Here is a 13,747-nt window from a genome sequence, read left to right as displayed (position 1 = left end):
AATCTCATGAAGAACATTTTAAATAAGCATAGCAAGCTTAGAAATAAAAAAAAAAAAAAAAAATGCCTTCCAGTCTGTGCCTGAGCACTGAGCAGATCTTGGGCTTCAGCTCTACACCTAATTCTACAAAATCCAGGGGTGGCCGGGCTCCCATGAGCTCTAACCTGGGTAGTATCTTAGGTTAAAAAGACAGCAGCACTTGCCCCAAACAGGGAGTAACTGGTACCCACTGGGACCCAGAAATTCACTCCTGGCCAGAGGCACTGGTTCCTTCTGGTCTGTGCCCGAACACTGAGCAGATCTTGGGCTTCAGCTCTGCACCCAATCCCACAAAACCCAGAGGAGGTGGGGCTCCTGGGAGCTTTAACCTCAGCAGCAACACCCACCCAAAACAGTTCTGACAAGAATATAAGCAACAAAAATCAAGGTTACCTGGCATCATCAGAACCCATTTCTCTCACCATAGCAAGTCCTGGATGCCTCAAGACACTGGAAAAGCAAGATACAGATTTAAAAATCACTTCTCATGTTGATGATGAAGGAATTTAAGAAGGACATAAATAATACCCTTAAAGAAATACAGAAGAACAGAAGTAAACAGGTAGAAGCCCTTAATGAGGAAACACAAAATTCCCTTAAAGAATTACAAGAAAACAAAACCAAAAAGGTGAAGGAATTAAACAAAACCATCCATGATCTAAAAATGAAAGTAGAAACAATAAAGGAATCACAAATGGAGACTACCCTGGAGATAGAAAACCTAGGAAAGAGATCAGGAGTCATAGACGCAAGCTTCACCAACAGAATACAAGAGATAGAAGAGAGAATCTCATGTACAGAAGATACCATGGAAAACATTGACACAACTGTCAAAGAAATGCAAAATACAAAAAGCTCCTAACCCAAGACATCCAGGAAATCCAGGACATACTGAGAAGTCCGAACCTAAGGATAATAGGTATAGAAGAGAGTGAAGATTCCCAACTTAAAGGGCTAATAAATATCTTCAGCAAAATTATAATAGAAAACTTCCCTAATCTAAAGAAAGAGATGCCTATAAACATACAAGAAGCCTATAGAACACCAAATAGAGTAGACCAAAAAAGAAATACCTCCCGTCACATAATAATCAAAACACCAAGTGCACAAAACAAAGAATATTAAATGCAGTAAGGGAGAAAGGCCAAGTAACACATAAAGGCAAACCTATCAGAATTACACCAGACTTCTCACCAGATACTATAAAAGCTAGAAGATGCTGGACAGATGTCATACAGACCCTAAGAACACAAATGCCAGCCCAGACTACTATACCCAGCAAAACTCTGTTACCATATATGGAGAAACCAAGATATTCCATGACAAAACCAAATTTACACAATATCTTTCCACTAATCTAGCCCTACAAAGGATAATAGATGGAAAACTATAACACAAGGATGGAAACTACAACCTAGAAAAGCAAGAAAGTAATCTTTCAACAAACCCAAAAGAAGATAGCCACACAAACATAATTCCACCTCTAATAACAAAAATAACAGGAAGCAACAATCACTGTTCCTTAATATCTCTTAACATCAATGGACTCAATTCCTCAATAAAAAGACATAAACTAACAGACTGGATATGTAAACAGAACCCAGCATTTTGCAGCATACAGGAAACACACCTCAGTTACTAAGACAGACACTACCTTAGAGTAGAAGGCTGGAAAACAATTTTCCAAGAAATGGTACCAAGAAACAAGCTGCACTAGCCACCCTAATATCACATAAAATTGACTTTCAACCAAAAGTTATCAAAAAAAGATAAGGAAGGACACTTCATACTCTTCAAAGAAAAAAATTTACTAAAACAAAAGAATATACCCTTTTCTCAGCATCTCATGGTACCTTCTCCAAAATAGACCATATAATTGGTCACAAAACAGGCCTCAATAGATACAAAAAGATTGAAATAATCCCTTGTATTCTATCAGATCACCACAGACTAAGGATGGTCTTCAATAATAAAAAAAGCAATGGAAATCCCACATACGTGTTGAAACTGAGCAATGCTTTACTCAATGATAACTTGGTCAAGGAAGAAATAAAGAAAGAAATTAAAGACTTTTTAGAATTTAATGAAAATGAAAGCACATCATACTAAAACTTTCACTGGGACACAATGAAAGCAGTGCTAAGAGGAAAACCCATAGCTCTAAGTGCCTACAAAAAGAACCAAGAGAGACTACAGTAGCAGCTTGACAACACACCTGAAAGCTCTAGAACAAAAAGAAGCAAACACACCAAAGAGGAGTAGATGGCAGGAAATAATTAAACTCAGGGCTGAAATCAACCAAGTAGAAACAAAAAGAACTATATAAAGAATCAACAAAACCAGAAGCTGTTTTTTTTTTTTTTTTTTTTTTTTTTTTTTTTTGAGAAAATCAGAAAAATAGATAAACCCTTAGCCAGACTAACCACAGGCCACAGAGACAGTGTCCAAATTAATGAAATCAGAAAAGAAAAGGGAGACATAACAACAGAAACTGAGGAAATTAAAACAAATTATCAGATCCTACTACAAAAGCCTATACTCAACAAAAGGATAATCTGGAGGAAATGGACAATTATCTAGACAGATACTGGGTACCAAAATGAAATCAGGAGCAGATAAACCACCTAAACATCCCCATAACCCCTATGGAAATAGCAGCAGTCATTAAAAGTATCCCCACCAAAAAAAAAAAAAAAAAAAAAAAAAAAAAAAAAAAAAAAAAAAAAAAGCCCAGGACCAGATGGTTTTAGTGAAGAATTATATCAGACCTTCAAGGAAGACCTAATACCAATTCTATTCAAACTATTCCACAAAATAGAAACAGAAAGAACACTACCCAATTTGTTCTATGAAGCCACAATTATGTTCATACCTAAATCACACAAAGATATAACAAAGAAAGAGAACTTCAGACCAATCTTATTTATGAATATTGATGCAAAAATATTCAATAAAATTCTTGCAAACTGAATTCAAGAACACATCAAAACAATTGTCCATCATGAGCAAGTAGGCTTTATCCCAGGAATGCAGGGATGGTTCAATATTCAGAAATTCATCAACATAATCCACTATATAAACAAACTCAAAGAAAAAAAAAAACACATGATCATCTCACTAGATGCTGAGAAAGCATTTGACAAAATTCAACACCCCTTCATGGAAAAAGTCCTGGAAAGATCAGGACTCCAAGGCCAATACCTAAACATAGTAAAAGCAATATAATGCAAGCCAGTAGTCAACATCAAACTAAATGGAGAGAAACTTGAGGCAATCCCACTAAAATCAGAGACTAGACAAGGCTGCCCACTCTCTTCCTACTTATAGTACTGGAAGTCCTAGCCAGAGCAATTAGGCAACAAAAGAAAGTCAAAGGAATACAAATAGGACAGGAAGAAGCAAAAATATCACTACTTGCAGATGATATGATAGTATACATAAGTGACTTCAAAACTTTCACCAGAGAACTCCTAAACCTGATAAACAACTTCAGCAAAATGGCTGGATACAAAATTAATTCAAACAAAGCAGTAGCCTTCCTCTATTTAAAATGGAAACAGGCTGAGAAAGAAATTAGGGAAATGACACCCTTCACAAAAGTCACACATAATATAAAATACCTTGGTGTGAATCTAACCAAGCAAGTGAAAGATCTGTATGACAAGAACTTCAAGTCTCTGAAGCAAGAAATCAAGGAAGATCTCAGAAGATGGAAAGATCTCCCATGCTTATGGATGGAAGGATTAATATAGTAAAAATGGCCATCTTGCCAAAAGCAATCTATAGATTCAAGCAATCCCAATCAAAATTCCAACTCAATTCTTTACAGAGATAGAACAATTTTCAAATTCATTTGGAATAACAAAAAACCCAGGATAGCAAAAACTATTCTTAACAATAATAGAGCTTCTAGGGGAGTCACCATCCCTGACCTCAAGCTGTACTACAGAGCAATAGTGATAAAACTGCAGGGTATTGGTACAGAGACAGGCAGGAAGGTCAGTGGAATAGAACTGAAGACCCAGAAATGAACCCGCACACCTATGGTCACTTGATCTTTGACACAAAGGAACTAAAACCGTCCAGTGAAAAAAGGACAGCATTTTCAACAAATTGTGCTGGCTCAACTAGAGGTCAGCATGTAGAAGAATGCAAATCGATCCATTCTTATCTCCTTGTACAAAGCTCAAGTCCAAGTGGATCAAGGATCTCCACATAAAACCAGATACAGTGAAACGAAAGAAGAGAAAGTGGTTAAGAGCCTCAAATACTTGGGCACAGGGGGAAAGTTCCTGAACAGAACACCAATGGCTTATGCTGTAAGATCAAGAATTGACAAATGGGACCTCGTAAAATTGCAAAGTTTCTGTAAAGCAAAGGACACTGTCCATAGGACAAAACAGCAACCAACAGATTGGTAAAAGATCTTTACCAATCCTACATCTGATACAGGGCCAATATCCAATATATACAAAGAACTCATGAAATTAGACTCCAGACAACCAAATAACCCTATTAAAAATGGGATACAGAGCTAAACAAAGAATTCTCAACTGAGGAAACTTGAATGGCCAAGAAGTACCTAAAGAAATTTTCAACATCCTTAGTCATCAGGGAAATGCAAATCAAAACAACACTGAGATTCCACCTCACACCAGTCAAACGGCTAAGATCAAAAACTCGGTGATAGCAGATGCTGACAAGAATGTGGAGAAAGAGGAACACTCCTCCATTATTGGTGGGATTGCAAGCTGATACAACCACTGTGGAAATCAGTCTGGTGGTTCCTCAAAAAAAAAAAATGGACATTGTATTACCTGAGAACCCAGCTTTACCACTCCTGGGCATATACCCAAAAGATGCTCTAATATATAACAAGGACACATGCTCCACTATGTTCATAGCAGCCTTATTTATAATAGTCAGAAGCTGGAAACAACCCAGATGACCTTCAACAGAGGAATGGATACAAAAAATGTGGTACATTTACACAATGGAGTATTACTCCGTTATTAAAAACAACGAATTTATGAAATTCTTAGGCAAATGATGGAACTAGAAAATATCATCCTGAGTAAAGTAACCCAATCACAAAAGAACACACACGGTATGCACTCACTGTAATTGGATATTAGCCTCAAAGCTCAAAATGCCCAAGATACAACTCACAGACCACATGAAGCTCATGAAAAAGGTGGACCAAAGTGTGTGTGCTTCGGTCCTTCTTAGAAGGAGTAACAAAATACTCACGGGAGCAAATACTCACTATGGAGACATAGTGTGGAACAAAAACTGAAGGAGGGGCCGCTCAGAGACGGCTCCACCTGGGTATCCATCCCCTGTTTAGTCACCTGTGGGAAGCCATGGCAAGGCCTTACTCTTGGCAAACACTCACCCTTGGCTCTCCTATCTACTATTCTTCTTTCTGCTTACCTTTCATGATTCACTCGTCAGTTCTCAGAACTTCAAACAAGGCCTCATAGCAACCCACCTTAGTAACCCTTCCTCCTGATCTCTAGATTTAGACAACATCCTGCTAGATAAATGTTTTTAGAACCCCTGGTAATGGAAAGGCTTTGTAAGAATAACTTAGTTAGACCTCACAGCTGTAGCTAGCTTCCTCCACCTGCAAAGCCCTCTTTTCTTTCCTACCCCTCCCCATATCCTGTTTTTAGAGTACATAACCTGTGTGAACAATAAAAATTTTGTCAGCTTGATCAGACTTCTTGATGTGCTGTGCCTTTTTATTTTCTTATGCATCTCAGTCCTCTCCACAGGGTCTAAGGGTCCCACTTGATTGTCCAGCTGGCCTGGACAAGTGGTGCACAATGTGGGGCTCTCAGATCCCAGGAGGGGACCACCACCCCACCTTTGAGGGGCAGTGGAGCCAGCATTCAGGACTCTGGGAGTTCCCCGACGCTGAGACGGGCATTTGGTGAGTAATCAGGTGGTGCATTATATAGACATGGGTCAGAATATTTCTCAGCAAGATTTATTCATTTCAGGGCTTAAGGATTCCCTTGAGACCCAGGGAGCCAGGGTTGAAGAGAAAGACTTAAAGGGATTTTTTGATTTACCTTTGTCCCTGGTTCCCCCAAGAAGAAAGAAGAATCAGAAGAAGTGGAAGAGAGTTGGTAATTGTTTACAAGATTATTATAAGACCTTTGGTCTAGAAAAGGTACCTGTTACAGCTTTTACTTACTGGAATCTCATTCATGACCTATTGAAGATTCACAATAATTGGCCTGATCTTCAAAATGTCATTGAAGAGGGAGAGAGGGCCCTACGTCAGAGTTCACGCCCTCCCTCCAGATCCCCTTATTTGTGACCACCCTCTCAAAATTCCTGTACCCAGGGTCCCCTACTTGTAGAAGTTTCTCAAAAGGTACCTTCAACTTTGCCCACTAAAACCATTAAAGCCACCCCTCTTTATCCCTCTTTGATTGGTCTTGGGGATGAAGGCGAAGAGGAACCCCTTGATCTGGGAGACACAGCCGCCCTTAACAAGGAGGCTGCTCAATATCACAATCTGGACTGGCCCACTCTCAAGAAAACTGTGGCTCTTTCAACTTCCAAGAATCCTGAACCACTCTCTAATCAACTTCTCCCCCGTTTCTATTCCTTGCCGCCCTATCTGTCTTCTCCTCTTGATCAAGTTTTTCTAACCACCCCCCATGCCACCCCCTGCAGGCACGCTCCATGGCTACTGTGGACTTGAGTGCCCTGACAGATTTGGTCTGTAATCACCAGGAACAACTTTCACTTTTAAAAACTCTTCGTGACCTGGATAAACAATTAGCAGATCTCTCCCTTCCCCCAGGACAACAACATTCCTTCCATAATGAGCCCCAGTCCCTTAAGAAGAAAACTGGAAAGGCCCCTCACACCGTGCTCGCTTTTCCATTTTTTCTAGTTTCTCACGCTTGATAGTGGGGGCTGCTCTGCGGCTGATCGATTTTGGCATGCCAACACCAAGGAGACTCATGCCACGGTGATGTAGAAAGACCCACTTACCAATAAATGGAATGGACCAGATCCTGTCCTCATTTGGGGACGAGGTTCTGCTTGCATTTATGATCAGGCTAATGATGGCCCTAGATGGCTTCCAGAACGTTTGGTTAAGCAAATTGATTTACCCCCTCCCAGCCAGGAGCAATCCTTCACATCGAAACGCGAAACGCGGGAGATCAAGCGAGCTTTTGCCCTTCTGCTCCACGGGAGGTTTCTGTCCTCCCTAAGACTCAGAAGATCGTTGAGCATTGTCTGTCTGTTGTCTCCACCAAACACGTAGATGGCATTCTTACGTGGTATGACTGTGTGTTTGCTACGCCTGGAGCCCACGAATTGTCGCAGGGCAGGAGGCACTGCCAGCTAGGCACTGTTTTGAAGGGTCCAAAGTTGAGCCTTAGGTACTCGACACTGTCTGAGCAGCTGTGGTTAAAGCCCATGCACCTTGGAGAGCACCCTTCCTGTCAAGGTCCCGGGCTCAGTGGGGCCTCCAGAGCCTCCGGAGCCCACCATCCCGGGTTCAATCTGGATAGACCACCAGGTTGCAGATTTACGGCCATTGACTAACATCCATCATCTCATCGCAGCAAACTCATCAGAGAAATCCCGCATAAAACTTCCTCTGTCACCAGAGGACCTAATCCAGTTTTGGTCTTTCACCAACCTGCTCCACCTTTCAACTCTCAACCTCCTCCTCCCGCTTCTCCTTCACAGGTTCTTGCCGCGCCAGAGTCGACTCCCTCGTTAACAACAGTTTCTCATCGTTCTTCTTCACACCTTGTCTTTTCCCTGATAGAACAGACGTTTGCTGCCACCAATGATTCTTGAACAAAGCTCACGCAGGAGAGCTGGCTTTGTTATCATTCTTCCCCTTCTTTCTATGAAGGAATTGCTATCCCCCATAATAATTTTACTCTCTCCACAGAACATAGCTCCTGCCGTTGGCAACATTCCTCCTTTAAAAGATTTTCTTTAGAAATGGTCTCAGGATCTGGTACCTACGTCACCCCTCCTGGGAACAAGCTGGCTCCTACCTTTGTTTACATTATAATCAGACTCAAACCTCTTTTAACCTTACAGGCGACTTTTACCTTATCCCTCTTGAGACTACGTGGTAGCCCTGCTTCTCTGGACTCACTCCATGCATACACCTTACTACCTTTAAGGATTCAAAAGATCTTTTGTACAGGTTCTCTTGTGGCTAGCCTATTACTCCTCAGATGACTTTTCCACTTATGGAACCAAGAGGGGTGCCTTCCCTGGACCTCACCCTCAAGACATGATAAAGTTCTCCTCCGACAAAAGTGAGAGCCCATCATTGCAGTGACCGTTGCAGTCATCTTGGGGCTGGGACTGGAATTTCCTCCCTTGTCCTCTCCAACCACTACTACTCTGAGCTTAGTGCCACCATTGATCAAGATGTTAGCGACAGCAGAGCATCGAAGGCCTTAGTGAGCCACTTTCCTCTTTAGCTAAAGTTGTCCTCCAGAATAGACGAGGCCTCGATCTCTTGCTCCTTCAACAGAAAGGACTTTAAAGGAAGAGTGTTGCTTCTTTGCAGATAAATCAGGGGCAGTAAAAGATAGCATGCACAGAGTTTGAGAGGGCTTAGAGAAAAGATATAAAAAAAAGAAAGAAAAAAGAAAAAAAAAAAAAGCAAGAGCTGGTATAAGAACTGGTTCTCTGCCTCGCCTTGGCTTTCTACCTCGCTCCCTCCTGTCCTTGGACCTCTCATTGGTCTTCTCTTGCTCATTTCTTTCGGCCCCTGGAGCTTCTCTCACCTTACTATTCTCATAAAGATCCAGGTAGATAACCTGGCGGCCAAGCCACTCCAGGTCCATTACCTAAAATTGGACTCTAATGATGAACCCACTCCAGAACTTGTCAAGTACCAGCCCCAATGCATAATATTTGAAATGTAAATAAATAAAATATATTTAAAAAACTAAAACCAAAATAAAATAATACTATAACTCTCAGGCTAATAATCTTAAATTTCAAGTGTATTCTTGCCTCATTTTGGGTGCCACCTGTTGCAAGAAATATTAAAAAAAGAAGGGTGTGTTTCCCAAGATACACCCAGTTACTCCCAGCCCCAGCAGTCTTGCTGGCCAGTTCTTAGTTCATGGAGACTCTCTAACTCAGGGCTTCAAAATCTCTCCAACCAGCTCACTAGGATCCCACTGGCAGGTGGCTACCACACCAGCCCCCTGCTTCAAAATCCCCATAGGTTTTGTGCTGCACCTCAGGGAAACCCAAGCTGTGCCATGGTACCTTTCTCTCTGGAACCCAGTCAAGTGGCTGTTAGAAGGGAAACACCACACAAACCTATTTAGAAACAATGGTAACTCAATCTCTGGGCACAACAACTAGAATCCTAATCTTGGAAGCCATATTAAATCTAAATCCTTCTGGCAGATTCTCCATAAACCAGGAGACACTAGTAGATACAGCTTGTTTTCATGCTATCCCTGTCCAATAGGAACCAACTCTCTCCTTCTTCTTCTCTTCATCAGTCCAACCCAGAAGTCCAGCCTACTCACCCAGTGACTGGTCTCTTTATTCATTGGGGGAAGGTTCACAAAAAAAAAGAATCACCTGAGTAAGTGACTCATTCCTCATTCAAGACAGACCCTCCTGGGAAAGCAAAATTAACATAAAAATACAGGTGGCACCAGAGCCATCCACAACACTTGGGATGTCACATCTACTGTGATTCCTTTACTGAACTTAAAACATTAGATTCCACAGTAGTAGGCATCCTTATGCTGGAGATGGAGCTCAGTGAAGAGCATTTTCCCAAGACATATGAGAACCAGGGTTCAAAAACAAGCAACACACACACACACACACACACACACGCACCCATGCACAATACATTCACACAAACACATATTGATGCACACCAACATGTTCACACACACATAAACACTGGAACTAGCATGTGCACATTCAATACCTTACCCATGTTTGCTCAGTGAGCCTGGTTGCATGATCTTTGGGGACCTCCACTTGCAAAGTTTTCTGTCTGTCTACTTCAGCTTCAAACCACTATGGTGATGTGTTCAGCCTGCAGGTGAACTGGAAGCCCATGGTCATGATCAACGGACTGAAAGCAGTTTGAGGTGTGCTGGTGACCTGTGGAGAGGACACTGCTGACAGCCCTGAAATTCCCATGGTTTACCACATAAGCTGTGGGCCAGAAGCTAAATGCAAAATGCTGTGTGGGTACAGAGATGGCATCAGAGCCATAGAAGGGGGACAGTGAGCAGAGAAAAGTCAGGACATAATGCAGGTGGTAATGAACTTAAGCATTCCAAAAGAAAGTCCCTGAAATCCATTGTGGAGTCTCCTTAGCAAGTTGGAGGGTGGTAGAGATGTGTTTTGCAGGAAGGATGAGGTTATGGAGGATACTGATCCCAGAAGAGAAGAGAAATGAAGGGGAGAGAGGGCAGCACAGTGAGGTGTCTTTGCTTACACACAGATGTACCTGCAGGTGTGGTCCTTATACCTTATGGGCCTGAGTGGAGAGAGCAGAGGTAATTCTCTGTGTCCACCCTGCGCAGCTTTGGTCTGGGCAAGAAATCACTGGAGCAGTGTGTGACAGAGGAGGCTGGCCACCTCTGTGATGCCTTTACCACCCAGGCTGGTGAGTGATAGGTGTGGACTGCAAGTAGGGACAGGGAGATAAGAACAATATCCTAACTTTTACTTGCATCTACACTTCCAGGGAGTGCCCTCAATCCTTACCATCTCCTCCTTGTGCAATGTGATTGCATCTCTCCTTAATGCCATTGCTTCAGGTATGGAGATACTGATTTAATCAAGATGCTAATCGTGGACAACCATCTTCCAGTTAACTCGCCAAAATGACGAACACAAAGGGAAAGAGGAGAGGCACTCGGTGTATGTTCTCTAGGCCTTTTAGGAAACATGGAGTTGTTCCTTTGGCCACATACATGCGAATCTACAAGAAGGGTGAGATTGTAGACATCAAGGGAATGGGTACTGTTCAAAAAGGAACGCCCCACAAGTGTTACCACGGCAAAACCGAAAGAGTCTACAATGTCACCCAGCATGCCGTGGGCATCACTGTAAACAAGCAGGTTAAGGGCAAGATTCTGGCCAAGAGCATCAGTGTGCGGACTGAGCACATCGAGCACTCAAAGAGCAGAGACAGCTTTTTGAAGCGGGTGAAGGAGAACGATGAGAAGAAGGAAGCCAAAGAGAAGAGCACCTGGGTTCAGCTGAAGCGCCAGCCTGCGCCACCCAGAGAAGCACACTTTGTGAGGACTAACGGGAAAGAGCCTGAGTTGCTGGAGCCCCTTCCATACGAATTCATGGCCTAGTGTGCAAAAGAGAAATAAAGGACCCAACTGCAGAATTTTTCCTTGGAAAAAAAAGGAAGCTAATCGCATTGATAGAAAACAAGAGGGAGAAAATTGGCTTGATCTCTGAGGTAGGAGGCTCAAGGGCAGCCTGCAGACTGTCTTCTGTGCTGTCAATTGTCTGAAAGAACACTGTAGAGATGGGATTCGGAAAACAGACATCTAGAACTGTCAAACACAGGAATAGAAGCCTGGAGCTTGACAAGCCTAAAGTCATAAAAGGGGAGAAGTGGACAATGGTCAGGGCTTCTAGAAGCTGAGAAGCTGGGCCCTTGGCTGAAATGGAAGACACCAATGTCTGTTATACTTCCCAGTAGAATACTGTATTGTCTGTCATGGGTCTGCAAGGATCTGAAGGCTAGAACTAAAAAGGAGTAAGGTGATGGGTGTGAACAAATAGGGCCTGTGTCCATTATGGAAGAGGCTGGAAACTAAGACTGGCTGAGATCAACACTAAGCCTATGTACCCAGGAGCCAGAGAGATGGTCAGAGGGTATGGAGCTTTGCAGGAAAGCATGGTGCCTGACTTTTAGTTCTTAAGCTATGTAGAAAGGTGTGAACTGATTCTATGGTTTTCCTGAACCTCAACATATTTATTGTGGCGACAGAACAACTTATGTCATGCATACACAAACACACATTGGAATAATAATGAATATTCTTATTAGAAATCTTATTTACTCAACTCATTACATTGAAGGCAGCAGGAATGCCTAACATTTTCTATGGCTGTTTCAGGTTCTGAACACATTTCTAATTCTCCTGCACATCCTAGGTTTGGCTGATAAAGTCTTCCCTGGGCAAAAGACATTTCTCACCATGGTGGATAAGCTGGTGGCTGAGCACAAGAGGACCTGGGATGCTGACCAGCCACTTTGAGACCTGACTGATGCCTTTCTGGCTGAGATAGAGAAGATGAGAGACTATGGGATCTGGTGTCTTTTGCGCAGTAAATAACCCAGTGACACCAAAGTATAACCACCTTGAGTCCTCTGTAGGGTATTATGGGGCATTCTAATCTCTACACTAAATCTGCTGTCTCACTGTGTTCTAGGCAAAGTGGAACCCTGAGAGTAGTTTCAATGATGCAAATCTACCTCTGCTTGTCCTTGACCTATTTGGTGCTGGGATTGTGACCACTTCAATCACGTTGACCTGGGTCCTGCTATTCATGATCCTGCACCCAGATGGGCAGTGTGAGCCTGGCTGAACTGGGAAGGAAGGAGGAGGAGGGTAGAGACAAACTACATATAAATAGCAAGCAGTTTTAACCTTTTTTTCTTTTGAACATGAAACATAGAACAACAATCATTCAAACAATGAAACAAAGACAGACAATTAACACACAAGGACAGATTGGCATGCCAGAGACACACAATAGACAGAGAAAGCAGAACTGAGAATTGTCCTGTCCAGCAGGGCATTAAACAGGGTCCGGGGAGATCACCTAAGAGAGAATGGGGGAAAAATGGGCTAACACAAAGAACCATGGCTTGTTGATAGGCTGATCAAAAGGTAATTTTTACTTTGTCACACAGGGGTTATATACACAAAAAGGCAGGATGTGGGGAAGGGGATGATGTAGGAGCATAGGTGTTCAAGGGGGAGTACAGATACCTTCTAGAACAGAGTGTCAGCTGGGTGAAGGTTCAGGGTTTCTATACCTGCACAAACATCATGACTGAGAAGCAAGTTGGGGAGGAAAGGGTTTATTCAGCTTACACTTCCACATCACTGCTCATCACCAGAAGAAGTCAGGAGTGAAACTCAAGTAGGTCAGAAAGTAGGAGCTCATGCAGAGTCCATGGAGGGATGTTACTGGCTTGCTTCCCCTGGTTTGCTCAGCTTGTTTTCTTGCAGAACCCAAGACTACCAGCCCAGGGTTGGTACCACCACCAAGGGGCTCTCTCCCTTGATCACTAATTGAGAAAATGCCTTACAGCTGGATCTCATAAAGGCATTTTCTCAACTGAAACTCCTTTCTCTGTGATAACTCCAGCTTGTGTCAAGTTGACACAAAACCAGCCAGTATAATTAACCCCTTGTCAACTTGAACATCACTATAAACACAAGAACATCATTATAAAGCCTTGGTCCTCACCTTCTTTATCATACCAGAGATCTAAATAACATTAAATGTTCCACAGTATTTGGAAATTCTTACATATTAAAATTTCAATCATTAAAATATCCAATGTTTTTTAAAATTCAAAGTCCTTTTACGATTAAACGTCTCTTAACTATGGGATCCTCTAAAGTACTTTCTTCCTGCAAGAGGGAAAATATTATCAGGGCACAGTCGCAATCAAAAG

The 13,747-nt window shown here is 42.3% G+C and overlaps 1 pseudogene; it reads left to right on the top strand.

The window, feature by feature from the left end:
* The first annotated feature begins 10,895 nt into the window (after positions 1-10,895).
* Positions 10,896-11,396, top strand: LOC117719168 (large ribosomal subunit protein eL21 pseudogene; annotated as a pseudogene).
* Positions 11,397-13,747: the final 2,351 nt, after the last annotated feature.

The sequence above is a fragment of the Arvicanthis niloticus genome, chromosome 13 (assembly GCF_011762505.2).
Source record: "Arvicanthis niloticus isolate mArvNil1 chromosome 13, mArvNil1.pat.X, whole genome shotgun sequence".
NCBI classification, from domain to species: domain Eukaryota; kingdom Metazoa; phylum Chordata; class Mammalia; order Rodentia; family Muridae; genus Arvicanthis; species Arvicanthis niloticus.
The sequence above is the reverse complement of the archived record's forward strand: the minus strand, read 5'-3'. Positions and strand labels throughout refer to the sequence as shown.